Source organism: Trichosurus vulpecula, chromosome 4, assembly GCF_011100635.1.
Source record: "Trichosurus vulpecula isolate mTriVul1 chromosome 4, mTriVul1.pri, whole genome shotgun sequence".
In the NCBI taxonomy this organism is placed as follows: Eukaryota; Metazoa; Chordata; class Mammalia; order Diprotodontia; family Phalangeridae; genus Trichosurus; species Trichosurus vulpecula.
In genome coordinates this window covers 176,280,801-176,294,012 of record NC_050576.1, presented here as the reverse complement: position 1 = coordinate 176,294,012, position 13,212 = coordinate 176,280,801, and the positions used below count along the sequence as shown (strand labels likewise).

The 13,212-nt window shown below is 38.9% G+C and overlaps 1 pseudogene; it reads right to left on the bottom strand.

Annotated features, from left to right (window-relative positions):
• Positions 1-214: 214 nt before the first annotated feature.
• On the bottom strand, positions 215-1,934 carry LOC118848236 (annotated as a pseudogene).
• Positions 1,935-13,212: the final 11,278 nt, after the last annotated feature.

Genomic DNA, 13,212 nt, shown 5'->3' with positions numbered 1-13,212 from the left:
ATTCTCCAGAACAAGAATTGCATTTCCACTTGTTTACAGTACTGATAAAGTACAGTGTTGTTCACTTCTCTCCCTCTGCACATATTCAAGTATTCAGAAAGCCCAGATTTACGTAGTAGCTTATATGTTACTTTAAAACACTACTGCCTCGGCTACAAATTTGAGTCCTCCAATTTTTAGAAAACTGTGTGGAATGCTCTTTTTTCTTGTGTGTTCAGTCAAGCTCTTCAGTGGTGGGTCCAGAAGAAGAACCTCCAGATAGGGCTGCTCCACCCCCTGGGAACCCACCAGGCATGCCTCTTGCACTCTGGTACAGCTTAGGAATGATGGGGTTGCAGACCCTTTTCAATTCTTTCTGCCGATGCTCAAATTCTTCCTTCTCAGCAGTGTAGTTCTTATCCAGCCAGCTGATTATTTCATTACATTTGTCGAGGTTCTTCTGTTTGCTTTCATCACCACTTTTGCATTGAAGTTTTTCATCCTCTATGGTGGCCTTCATGTTGAAGGCATAAGGCTCAAGGGAATTCTTGGGAGACAACTTGTCTCTCTGCTTCTCATCCTTAGCCTTGTACTTCTCAGCCTCCTGGACCATACGGTCAATGTCTTCTTTGCTCAGACATCCTTTCTCATTGGTGGTGGTGATCTTCTCCTTGCCTCTGCTCTTATCCACGGCAGAAACATTGAGGATGCCTTCTGCATCAATGTCAAATGCTGCTTCAATCTGAGGAACACTCCTAGGTGCTGGGGGGATTCCTGTGAGCTCAAATTTGCCAACCAGGTTGTTATCCTTTGTCATTGCTCTCTCACTTTCATAAACCTGAATGAGCACAACAGGCTGGTTGTTTGAATAGGTGGTAAAGGTCTGTGTCTGTTTGGTGGGGATGGTGGTATTACGTTTGATCAGAATGGTCATAACTCCACCAGAAGTTTCAATTCCAGGGAAAAGAGGAGTAACATATAGCAGCAGCAAGTCCTGGACATTCTCAGATTTATCTCCAGTCAAAATGGCAGCCTGGACAGCTGCACCATTAGCAACAGCCTCATCAGGATTGATATTCTTGTTGAGCTCTTTGCCATTGAAAAAGTCTTGCAGAAACTCCTGGATTTAGGGGATTCGAGTGGAACCACCCACCAGGAAGATGCTAGTTTGGCATACCTTAAGGTTTTTCCCACAGGGTCTAGTGTGCCACAGAAGAGATCAGCATTCAGCTCTTTGAAATGGGCTCAAGTGATTGATGTATAGAAGTCGATACCTTCATAGAGGGAGTTAATCTCATTATTGGTCTGGGTATTGGAAGTACACTTTGCGCGTTCACAAGTGATGCGAAGATGGTGAATAACCCTCTTGTTCTCACTGATGCCCTTCTTGTGATTTGGCTTAAACTCATCAATGAAATGGTTGACCATTGGTTGTCAAAGTCCACCCCACCCAAGTGGGTGTCCCCAGCTGTGGAATTTACCTCAAAGATGCCATCTTCAATGGTAAGAATGGAGACATTGAAAGTACCACCTCCAAGGTCAAATATCAAAACATTTCTCTCAGCACCAACATTTTTGCCCAAGCCATAAGCAATAGCAGCAGCAGTTGGCTCATTGGTGATTTGGAGCACACTGTGACCAGTGATGGTTCCAGCAACTTTTCTGTCCTGATGTTGGGAATCATTGAAATAGGCTGTTACTTTGAACACAGCATCTGTGACTGCCTTGGTAATTTCAGTAATCATGGTTAAGACCATAGAAGATACTTCTTCTGGGTAGAAACTTTTGGTCTCCCCTTTGTACTCCACTTGGACCTTAGGCCTGCCTGTGTCATTCATCACCATAAAAGGCCAGTGCTTCATGTCTGACTGTACAACTGCATCATCAAATCTGTGATCAATCAGACATTTGGCATAAAAAGCTGTGTTGGTGGGGTTCATTGCAACTTGATTCTTTGCAGCATCACCAACGAAATGTTCTGTGTTGCTGAAGATGATGTAGCTTGGGATGGTCCTGTTTCCTTGTTCATTAGCAATGATCTTCACTTTCCCATGTTGAAAGACTCCCACAAAGGAATAAGTAGTGCCAAAAGCAATGCCAACTGTGGGTCCCTTCAATGTGGTTGCTGGGGAGTTGAGGGTCGTAGATGACCGACCACTGTAGAGGAAGAAGGGCTGCTGCTGTGCTGAGTAGATTGCTAAGTATATTTTAAAAAAATATTTGGTATCAACAGCATTCTGATTTCTACAGAGTGTTCCTAAAGTCAGGAAACATAGGCAAAAATGCATATTTTCAAGAAATGAATGAATGAAACTTTCAGCAACATTTTATTTAATTGGCATATTAACAAATAACATCTTCATTATGATTTCCATCATTTGCGATGCAAAGGTTGATGCACTTTATGAGATTCACGTGAATTCGGTGCAGTAAGTCCACATTGCTGTCAATTTTAGCACATTCACTCTTTATGCATTCAATCAAGTTTGTTGCATCTGTAATTTTCATTGAGTACACCTTCTCCTTTAGCATACCCCAGAAAAAGAAGTCAAGGGGGTTAAGATCTGTTAATATTCCAAATATTTCAAAATGTGCATTTTTGCCTATGTCTCCAAACTTTAGGGATACCCTGTACAGTAACCAGGTATATTTCAATAACTTCCTTCTAAAATAATACAAGCTGAATGATATAACAAGTTTTTAGTTTTCATTTCTTGTATTGCTACCAAAGTAATGAACATGTCCATACAGCCACACAAAATCAATTTTCTTATGATGCCAAATTGCTATTTGTGAAACTATATCATTTTATTCTGAGAAAACTATTATGATAGTGATAAGCTTCAAAAACAATGACTTGACATTTATTTTTTTTAGAATTGCAGACCTTCATTCTTTATTTATTTAATATTTTTAGTTTTCAGCATTAATTTTCACGAGTTTGAATTACAAACTTTCTCCCCATTTTTGCCCTCCCCCCCCACTCCAAGATGGCATATATTCTGATTGCCCCTTTCCCTAGTCAACACTCTCTTCTGTCACACCACTGCTCCCTATCCCATTTTCCCTTACTTTCTTGTAGGGCAAGATAGATTTTTATGCCCCATTGCCTGCATATCATATTTTCTAGTTGCAGGCAAAAATGTTTTTTTTTTGAACATCTGCTTTTAAAATTTTGAGTTCCAAATTCTCTCCCTTTTTCCTTCCCCACCTACCCTCCCTAAGAAGGCAAGCAATTCAATATAGGTCACATGTGCATCATTATGCAAAACCCTTCCACAATACTCATGTTGTGAAAGACTAACTATATTTTGCTCCTTCTTATCCTGTCTCCCTTTATCCAAATTTGTCTCTTGACCCCATCCCTTTTCAAAAGTGTTTGCTTTTGATTACCTCCTCCCCCTATCTGCCCTCCCTTCTATCATCACCCCTTTTTTAATCTCCTTCCTCCTTCTTTCCTGTGGGGTAAGAAACCCAATTGAATGTGTATGTTATTCCCTCTTCAGGTCAAATGTGATGAGAGGAGATTCACTCATTCCCCCTCACCTGCCCCCTCTTCCTTTCCTATGAACTACTTTTTATTGCCACTTTTATGCAAGATAATTTACTGCATTCTGTCTCTCCCTTTCTCCTTCTCTCAATATATTCCTCTCTCATCCCTTAATTTGATTTTATTTTTTTTAGATATCATCAGTTAATATTCAACTCACCCTGTGTACTCTATATATATATAATGTATGTATAAGTATATATATGTATATATACATACATATATATTTATATATGTATATTCCCTTAAGCTACCCTAATACTGAGGTCTCATGAATTATGCACATCATCTTTGCATGTAGGAATGTAAACATAACAGTTCAACTTTATTAAGTCCCTTGTGATTTCTCTTTCTTGTTTACCTTTTCATGTTTCTCTTGATTCTTGTGTTAGAAAGTCCATTTTTCTATTCAGCTCTGGTCTTTTCACTGAGAAAACTTGAAAGACCTCTATTTTATTGAAAATCCTTATTTTGCCTTGGAGTATGATACTCAGTTTTGCTGGGTAGGTGATTCTTGGTTTTAATCCTAGCTCCATTGATCTCTGGAATATCGTATTACAAGCCCTTAAGATAGAAGCTGCTAGATCTTGTGTTATTTTGATTGTGTTTCCACAATACTCAAATTGTTTCTTTCTGGCTGCTTACAGTAATTTCTCATTGATCTGGGAGCTCTGGAATTTGATGACAATATTCCTAGGAGTTGTCTATTGGGTATCTATTTGAGGAGGCAATCTGTGGATTCTTTCAATTTCTATTTTACCCTCTGGCTCTAGGATATCAGGGAAGTTCTCCTTGATAATTTCTTGAAAGATGATATCTAGGCTCTTTTTTGATCATGGCTTTTAGGTAGTCCAGTAATTTTTAAATTATCTCTCCTGGATCTATTTTCCAGGTCAGTGGTTTTTCCAATGAGATATTTCACATTGTCTTCCATTTTTTCATTCCTTTGGTTCTGTTTTATCATATCTTGATTTCTCATCAAGTCACTAGCTTCTACTTGTTCCAATCAAATTTTTAAGCTAGTATTTTCTTCAGTGGTCTTTTGGACCTCCTTTTCCATTTGGCTAATTCTACCTTTCAAGGCATTCTTCCCCTCATTGGCTTTTTGGAGCTCTTCTGCCATTTGAGTTAGTCTATTTTTAAGCTGTTGTTTTCTTCAGTATTTTTTGGTGTCTCCATTAGCCAGCCATTGACTTGTTTTTCATTGGTTTCTCACATCACTCTCATTTCTCTTCCCAATTTTTCCTCTAATTCTGTAACTTGCTTTTCCAAATCCTTTTTGATCTCTTCCATGGCCTGAGACCAGTTCATGTTTTTCTTGGAGGCTTTTGATGTAGGCTCTTTGACTTTGTTTACTTTTTCTGGCTGTGTGTTTTGCTCTTCTTTGTCACCAAAGAAATATTTCAAAGTCTGAGTCTGAATCTGAGTCCGCCTTGAGCTCTTTGTGGGGGTATGACTACTTGTAGAGTAGAGAGTACTTTGTTCCAAGCTTGAGGGGCTGAGCTGTTGCTTTCAGAGCTGTTTCTCACAGCAAACTCTGCCACAGCAGCATTTCTTCTCCCCCAAGAACCGCCAACCCGGACCTGACTCAGATCTTAAGCAGGCTATGCACCGCAGCTCTGATCTGCCACTTAATTGCTCCCACCAGGTGGGCCTGGGGCCAGCAGCAACTGCAGCTGTAGTTCTCTAGCTGCACCACCTCCGCTGCCTCCGGGGTGGTGGCCAAACCACGAAACTCTTTTCACTCTGTCCCTGCAGCTTTTCTCACTAACCTTCTCTGTTGTCTTTGGTGTTTGTGGGTTGAGACATCTGGTAACTGCTGCAGCTTACTGATTCAGGGTGCGAGGGCCTGTTCCGCCCAGCTCCCAGTCTGGTTGGTCCAGGTGCAGCCCACAGTAGGCTCAGCTCCGCTCGCTCCCAGCCTCACGTGCAATAGTCCTTACCCAGTGACGGTCCAGGCTGTCCTGGGCTGGAGCCCTGCTTCTCTCTGTTATTTCATGGGTTCTGTAGTTCTATAATTTGTTCAGAGCCATTTTTTTTGTCAGTGTTTGGAGGGTCCTGGGGTACAGCCCTAGGCAAGTCCCTGCTTTCCAGCCGCCATCTTGGCTCTGCCCCCTAAGAGACATGTATTACAAGTAAAGTAAGTCGAGGGTATTTTATTCTGAACAATTCCTCCCCTAAAGGAACTTACATTCTAACAGCCTAGTAACTGGTACATAGTAGGCATTTAATAAATGCTTTTTGAATGACCGATTAATCACCGAAGGAATAATATACATATATATGTATGTATATATATATATACATACATATATATGTATATATATAACTACAACACAAAGGAGAAAATAACTACAAGGAATATAAATCAATAGGTGAGTTACAAGGAAGAAAATATCTTTTCTGATTGGGGGGAATCAAGAGATTCCTTATTGATGAGATGCCATCTGAATTGGCTATTAAAAGATTAGTAGGGAAGATCTGAGTCAAGGAATGGAAGCAGAAAATATTAGATGTGTATATGTCCATAAAATAATGAATAGCAGTTAGGTTTAGTTGGAGTGTAGAGTGCCTAAACTTGTGTAATACAATTCAGATAAACAGAAAGAGAGAATGATGCCATATTATGGACAGTATTGGATAGCAAACAAAGGAACTTGGATTTAATTTAGTAAGAGACAAGGAATAACTAAACAATTTTGAATAGAAGAATGACATAGTCAAGTTGCCCACAAATACAATTACTGTACAAAAAATGGATGGGGGCAGTGTGTGAGACTAAAGTCAGGGACTCTTGCAGTAGTATTACGTATAAGGACATCAACTAGAGTGGGTGTTGTGAAAATGGAAAAGAAAAGATGGCTATGAGAAATTGGGAAGGCAGACTTTGTAGCTCTTGGTAACTTGTTAGGTTGCAGAGATAGGAGAGAGTGCAAAGAAATTCTAAATTTTCAGGCAACGTGACTGAGTAAATATGAATAGCATGAACACAAACAGGGAAGTCAAAAGGATGAACTAGTTAAGGGAAAAATATTGGAAACTTTGTTTGCTTTAAGGCCTTTATCATAGTGTTGTAATTATTTCTTCTCACGTTTTTGCCTTATTCCTGCTAAATAAAACCAATTTCACCACATTATTAAACAACAAAAGAATATCCAGTTTTACTGGATATTGGTATGTGTGTGTGTGTGTGTGTGTGTGTGTGTGTGTGTGTGTACTTTATAATTATAGGGTTATATTAATCTTTTATCATTCTACATTCTGGTGTAATTATAACCAAACACAAATAAACATGGAATTTTAGAGCTAGAAGGAATCTTTGAGTCCATCTAGGAGGCCATCCCCTTCATTTTAAAGATAAGGAAACTGAGGTCTTCATATATTAATGTGGTTCTGTGGATGCAGAACCAAACATTTACTGAGTGAAGCTAGTATTATTACTGAGCTCTCCCCCCCAAAACTCTCTAAAATAATTTATAGTAAGCACCAAACCAAAATCTGAGTATGAAAGTCAATAAAAAAAGAATCATAGGGGGTCATTTTGACAGCCTGGAGTAGTTTAGGAAGACATAAATAGAAATCTGTAGAAACTGGGGTGGAAGCTAGTAAACTAGAATGGCAGCAACAGCAGAGAGCAGTCCAGTGACCATGAATGGTAAGGGGAATGAACACCTGATCAGAAAGAGATCCAGTTGGACCCTTATGCTAACACTGCAACAAGATTAGGTGCCATTTAACAGCTTGGTCACTCATTACTCATCACTCAGATTCATAGTATCAGAACAGAGAGGAGAGATCTAAATCTCAAGTGAGAAGAAGTATGACCTGGGTAAGGAGCAAAACAAAGACCAAGAGGGCAATAACCAGCCCTATTCCCAGATCATACTACTTTGGAAGCAACAAAAACTTGCAGGCCCCCTCTGAGCTTGAAAAGCAGTAGAAAGACATAAAACCAAAAGCTCAGGCCAAACATCCATACCACCCCCAGAGGTGAACAGAGCCCAACTCTAACATAATAGAAAACACTAAGAAATTGGCTGGATAATAAAGCAAACAATAACAACAAAAGAACCTGACCATAAAAAAATCTACAATGATAACAAGGAAGCTCAAGACACAAACTCACAAGCAAAGACTTTAAAACAGTTACAAGAAAAGTCTCAAAGAAAAATGCAAGATTGTACACAAGCCCAACAAGAATTTCTAGAAGAACTAAAGTTTTTTTTTTAAGTGATTTTAAATAATCAAATAAGAATAGTAAAGCAAAAATTGGGGACAAAATGAGAACTATGCAAGGTAATTATAAAAAAAAATTATCAGCTTGGTCAAAGAAGCACAAAATTGCTAAAGAAAATAATTCCTTAAAAATCAGAATTGACTATATGGTAAAAGAGGTACAAAAGCTCACTGAAGTAAATGACTCCTTCAAAATTGGAGCTAGTCCAATGGAAGCTAATGACTCCATGAGGCATCAAAAACCAATAAAACCAAGGCAAAGGACTGAAAAAAAATCAAAGTAAATATGAAATATGCTATGGGAAAAGCAAATGACCAGTAAAATAGATGAAGGAGAAATAATTTAATTATTGAATAACCATAATGAAAAGATGAACCTAGACATTCTACATCAAGAAATTATAAAGGAATACTGCCCAGATATCATTGAACTAGAGGATAAAGTAGAAATGAAAACAATCTGAGGGGCGGAGCCAAGATGGCGGCTGGTAAGCAGGGACTAGAGTGAGCTCAGTACCCGAGTCCCTCCAAAAACCTATAAAAAATGGCTCTGAACGAATTCTAGAACGGCAGAACCCACAGAACAGCAGAGGGAAGCAGGGCTTCAGCCCAGGACAGCCTGGATGGTCTCTGGGTGAGGTCTATTCCACACGGAGGTGGGAGCTGGGAGCTGGGAGCTGGGAGCTGGGAACGGAGTGGAGCAGAGCCCAGCCTGAGCGGCGTGGACCATCCAAACTAGAAGCCAGGCGGAGGGGGCCCGAGCGCCCTGAATATGTGAGCTGCGGCAGTTACCAGACCCCTCGACCCACAAACACCAAAGACTGCAGAGAAGGTTAGTGGGAAAAGCTGTGGGAGTGGAAGGAGTTCGCGGTTCGGCTTCCAGCCCCAGGGGCAGCGGAGGTGGGGCAGCTACAGCTGTTGTTACTTCCAGCTCCAGGCCCACCTGGTGGGAGGAATTAAGTGGCGGATCAGAGCAGGAGTGCAACAGCCTGCTGAAGATCTAAGCCCAGTCTGGACTGGGGGTCCTTGGGGAAGAAGGAGTGCGGCTCTGACAGAGCTGGCACCTCCCCCCCAAACGTAGAACATAGAACTCGTTAGTCTACAAGCAGTCATACCCCACTGAAAAACTCAAGGGTCAAGTTGGTTGGGAATATGGCCAGGCAGCGAAAACGCGCCCAGATTCAGTCTCAGACTTTGGATTCTTTCTTTGGTGACAAAGAAGACCAAAACATACAGCCTGAAGAAGACAACAAAGTCATAGAGCCTACAACAAAAGCCTCCAAGAAAAACATGAACTGGCCCCAGGCCATAGAAGAACTCAAAAAGGAGTTGGAAAAGCAAGTTAGAGAAGTAGAGGAAAAATTGGGAAGAGAAATGAGAAGGATGCGAGAAAAGCATGAAAAACAAGTCAATGACTTGCTAAAGGAGACCCAAAAAAATACTGAAAAATACACTGAAGAAAACAACACCTTAAAAAACAGACTAACTCAAATGGGAAAAGAGCTCCAAAAAGCCAATGAGGAGAAGAATGCCTTGAAAGGCAGAATTAGCCAAATGGAAAAGGAGGTCCAAAAGACCACTGAAGAAAATACTACTTTAAAAATTAGATTGGAGCGAGTGGAAGCTAGTGACTTTATGAGAAATCAGGATATTATAAAACAGAACCAAAGGAATGAAAAAATGGAAGACAATGTGAAATATCTCATTGGAAAAACCACTGACCTGGAAAATAGATCCAGGAGAGATAATTTAAAAATTATTGGACTACCTGAAAGCCATGATCAAAAAAAGAACCTAGATACCATCTTTCAAGAAATTATCAAGGAGAACTGCCCTGATATTCTAGAGCCAGAGGGCAAAATAGAAACTGAAAGAATCCATCGATCACCTCCTCAAATAGGTCCCAAAAAGAAATCTCCTAGGAATATTGTTGCCAAATTCCAGAGCTCCCAGATCAAGGAGAAAATACTGCAAGCAGCCAGAAAGAAACAATTTGAGTATTGTGGAAACCCAATCAGAATAACCCAAGATCTGGCAGCTTCTACATTAAGAGATCGAAGGGCTTGGAATGCGATATTCCGGAGGTCAATGGAGCTAGGATTAAAACCTAGAATCACCTACCCCGTAAAACTGAGGATCATGTTCCAAGGCAAAATATGGATTTTCAATAAAACAGAGGACTTTCAAGCTTTCTCAGTGAAAAGACCAGAACTGAATAGAAAATTTGACTTTCAAACACAAGAATCAAGAGAAGCATGAAAAGGTAATCAAGAAACGGAAATTGCAAGGGACTTACTAAAGTTGAACTGTTTTGTTTACATTCCTACATGGAAAGATGATGTGTATGATTCATGAGACCTCAGTATTAGGGCAGTTGAAGGGAATATGCATATATATATATATATATATATATATGTGTGTGTGTGTGTGTGTGTGTGTGTGTGTGTGTGTGTGTGTATGTATATATATATGTTTATGTATATATATATAGGTGAATGTGTATGTATGTATGTATCTATGTGTATATGTATGTATGTGTATGTATGTGTATATATATGTGTGTGTTTTTTAATATATATATGTGTTTATATGTATGTGTATATATATGTGTATGTATGTGTGTGTGTATATATATATATATATATGTAAAAGAGAGAGAGCAGATACAGGGTGAGTTGAAGATGAAGGGAAGATATCTAAAAGAAATAAAATGAAAGTAAGGGATGAGAGAGCAACATAGTGAGAGAGGGAGATATGGAGAGAGAGAATGGGGTGGATTATCTTGCATAAAGGTGGCAAGAGGAAGCAGTTCTGTGGGAGGAGGGGAGAGGGCAGGTGAGGGGGGAATGAGTGAACCTTGCTCTCATCAGATTTGGCCTGAGGGGGAATACCATACATACTCAGTTGGGTATCTTACCCCACAGGAAAGAAGAGGGAGGAAGATTAAAAAAAAATAAAACGGGGGGGGGATGATGAAGGGGAGGGCAGATGGGGGTGGAGGTAATCAAAACAAACACTTTGGAAAGGGGACAGGGTTAAGGGAGAAAATTCAATAAAGCAGGAGGGGTTGGGAAGGAGCAAAATGTAGTTAGCCTTTCACAACATGAATATTGTGGAAGGGTTATACATAAAGATACATGTGTGGCTTAGGTTGAATTGCTCGACTTCTTAGGGAGGGTGGGTGGAAAGGGAAGAGGGGAGAGAATTTGGAACTCAAAGTTTTAAAATCAGATGTTCAAAAACAAAAAAAGTTTTTGCATGCAACTAAAAAATAAGATACACAGGCAATGGGGCATAGAAATTTATCTTGCCCTACAAGAAAAGAAGGGAAAAGGGGATGAGAGGGGAGGGGGGGTGATAGAGGGGAGGGCTGACTGGGGAACAAGGCAACCAGAATATAAGCCATCTTGGAGTGGGGGGGAGGGTAGAAATGGGGAGAAAATTTGTAATTCAAACTGTTGTGAAAATCAATGCTGAAAACCAAATATGTTAAATAAATAAATTTAAAAGTAAGAAAAAAGAAATGAAAAGAATCTACTGGTCACCTTCTGAAAGAAATACTGAAATAAAAACTCCCAGGAATATTAAAGCCAAATTCCAGGACTCCTAAGTCAAGGAAAAAAGTACTGAAACAGCCAGAAAGAAACAGTTCAAATACCATGGAGCCACAGTCAGGTTCACACAAGATTTAGCAGCTAACACAATAAAAGAGTGGAAGGCTTGTAATATTATCTCCCAGAAGGCAAATAAACTAGAATTTAAAAAACCAAGAATACTTTACACAGAAAATTGAGTATAATCCTATTATGGGGAAAAATGAATATCAAAAGAAACAGAGGATTTCAAGCATTCCTGATGAAAAGACCAGAGATGAATATAAAATTATACATTCAAATTCAAAACTCAAGGGAAGCATAAAAATGTAAACCTGAGTGAGGAATCATGAAGGATTTAACAAGACTAAACTCTTTATTTACCTATATGGGAAGATCATACATGTAAATCTTAATAGCTTCATGACATTAAAAGGTTTTTGTGAGTATCTAAAGAGGCAACAAATGTTAAGTGTTTTACAAACCTTAAAACACTTTATCATAATCATTAATCATAGAACATGATAACCCAAGGAAATAAAAATATAGGTGCCCAAAAGGACGAATGGAAAGATGAATGTTTGAGGGGCATGCTACAACAATGATTTATATGTGAGAAATGGTGGAAAAGACAATATCAAGAAAAAAAAAATATATATATATTTTCTTGATATATACATACATATATGTATATATATGTATGTATGTATGTATATGTGTGTGTATGTGTATAACCAGAAAAAGAAGGAAGATAATCATGGAATGAGAATGGATAAAATAAAGTGATGGAGTCTGAATAACATGTTGATAGCAATTTGACTGTAATGTACCAATGAATAAATTGTGGGGATGGGAAACAGGAGCAGTGAATCAAAATTCACATCATGATAAATGAAGATAGGGAAGATATTCATTATTTCATGACATATTGACCACGTACATGAATGTATATAAGAAGATCAGGGTTACTGCATAATTCTCTCATATATATATATATATATATATGTGTGTGTGTGTGTGTATGCATATGTGTGTATGTATGTTGTATGCATATGCATATGTATGTATATATATGTATACACACATGTTTGCACTTATATTTCAAATGGGTAAATGCTTTGGAATAAAAGTTGTTAGGACAATTTTTAAATTGCTTATAATTTTCATTTGTCTTTAAATAATTTAAAATGCATATCAGATCAACTCATAAACCACAAAGGGATCATGTTAGATCAGTTTCTGAAATTTCTCACAATGGGTATGCCCTGTAAATCCTATATAATATGGTTTACTTGTGTGCCTCATATACCTTTGCAAAGCATTTATCAAACCAAACTACATAACTAGATCCATTTTTCAGAAAACAAATCTCAAGAAGCTAAGCAAATTGAATAAAATTAACATAAGCTCATGAAAATATCAGCAATTCCAGTGGGTCTAAAGACCTCCTTTACAGCCAGAGATATGCAACATTGCCAGAATGGGCTGGAATACATGAGGACCCAAAGAGTTTCCATGCAAGACACTTACATGGTAAAATCTACAAGGAAAAGCTGGCCAAGCCCTATCTATAAATTGAACCAGTTCTCAGCCATGAAGCCAAGCCTCCCATCTCCTTTAAATACTCAAAATGATGGTGAAGTAGGTCAGAAATTCCAAGCTCTCAAGATTTTCCCCAAAAAAGACATAAAAGAGCACCTTAGGGCAAACAAAGAGGAGTAAAAATAAATAAGAATAGGGGCACAACGAGGGTCTTCCTCGGACAATTTGAGAAAATTAGAAGAAAAATCCCAGCATGAGGTTTGGTCCCTGTGAAGAGTAAAAACCTCCAGGCTAGGGTCCCTGTTAACAGCT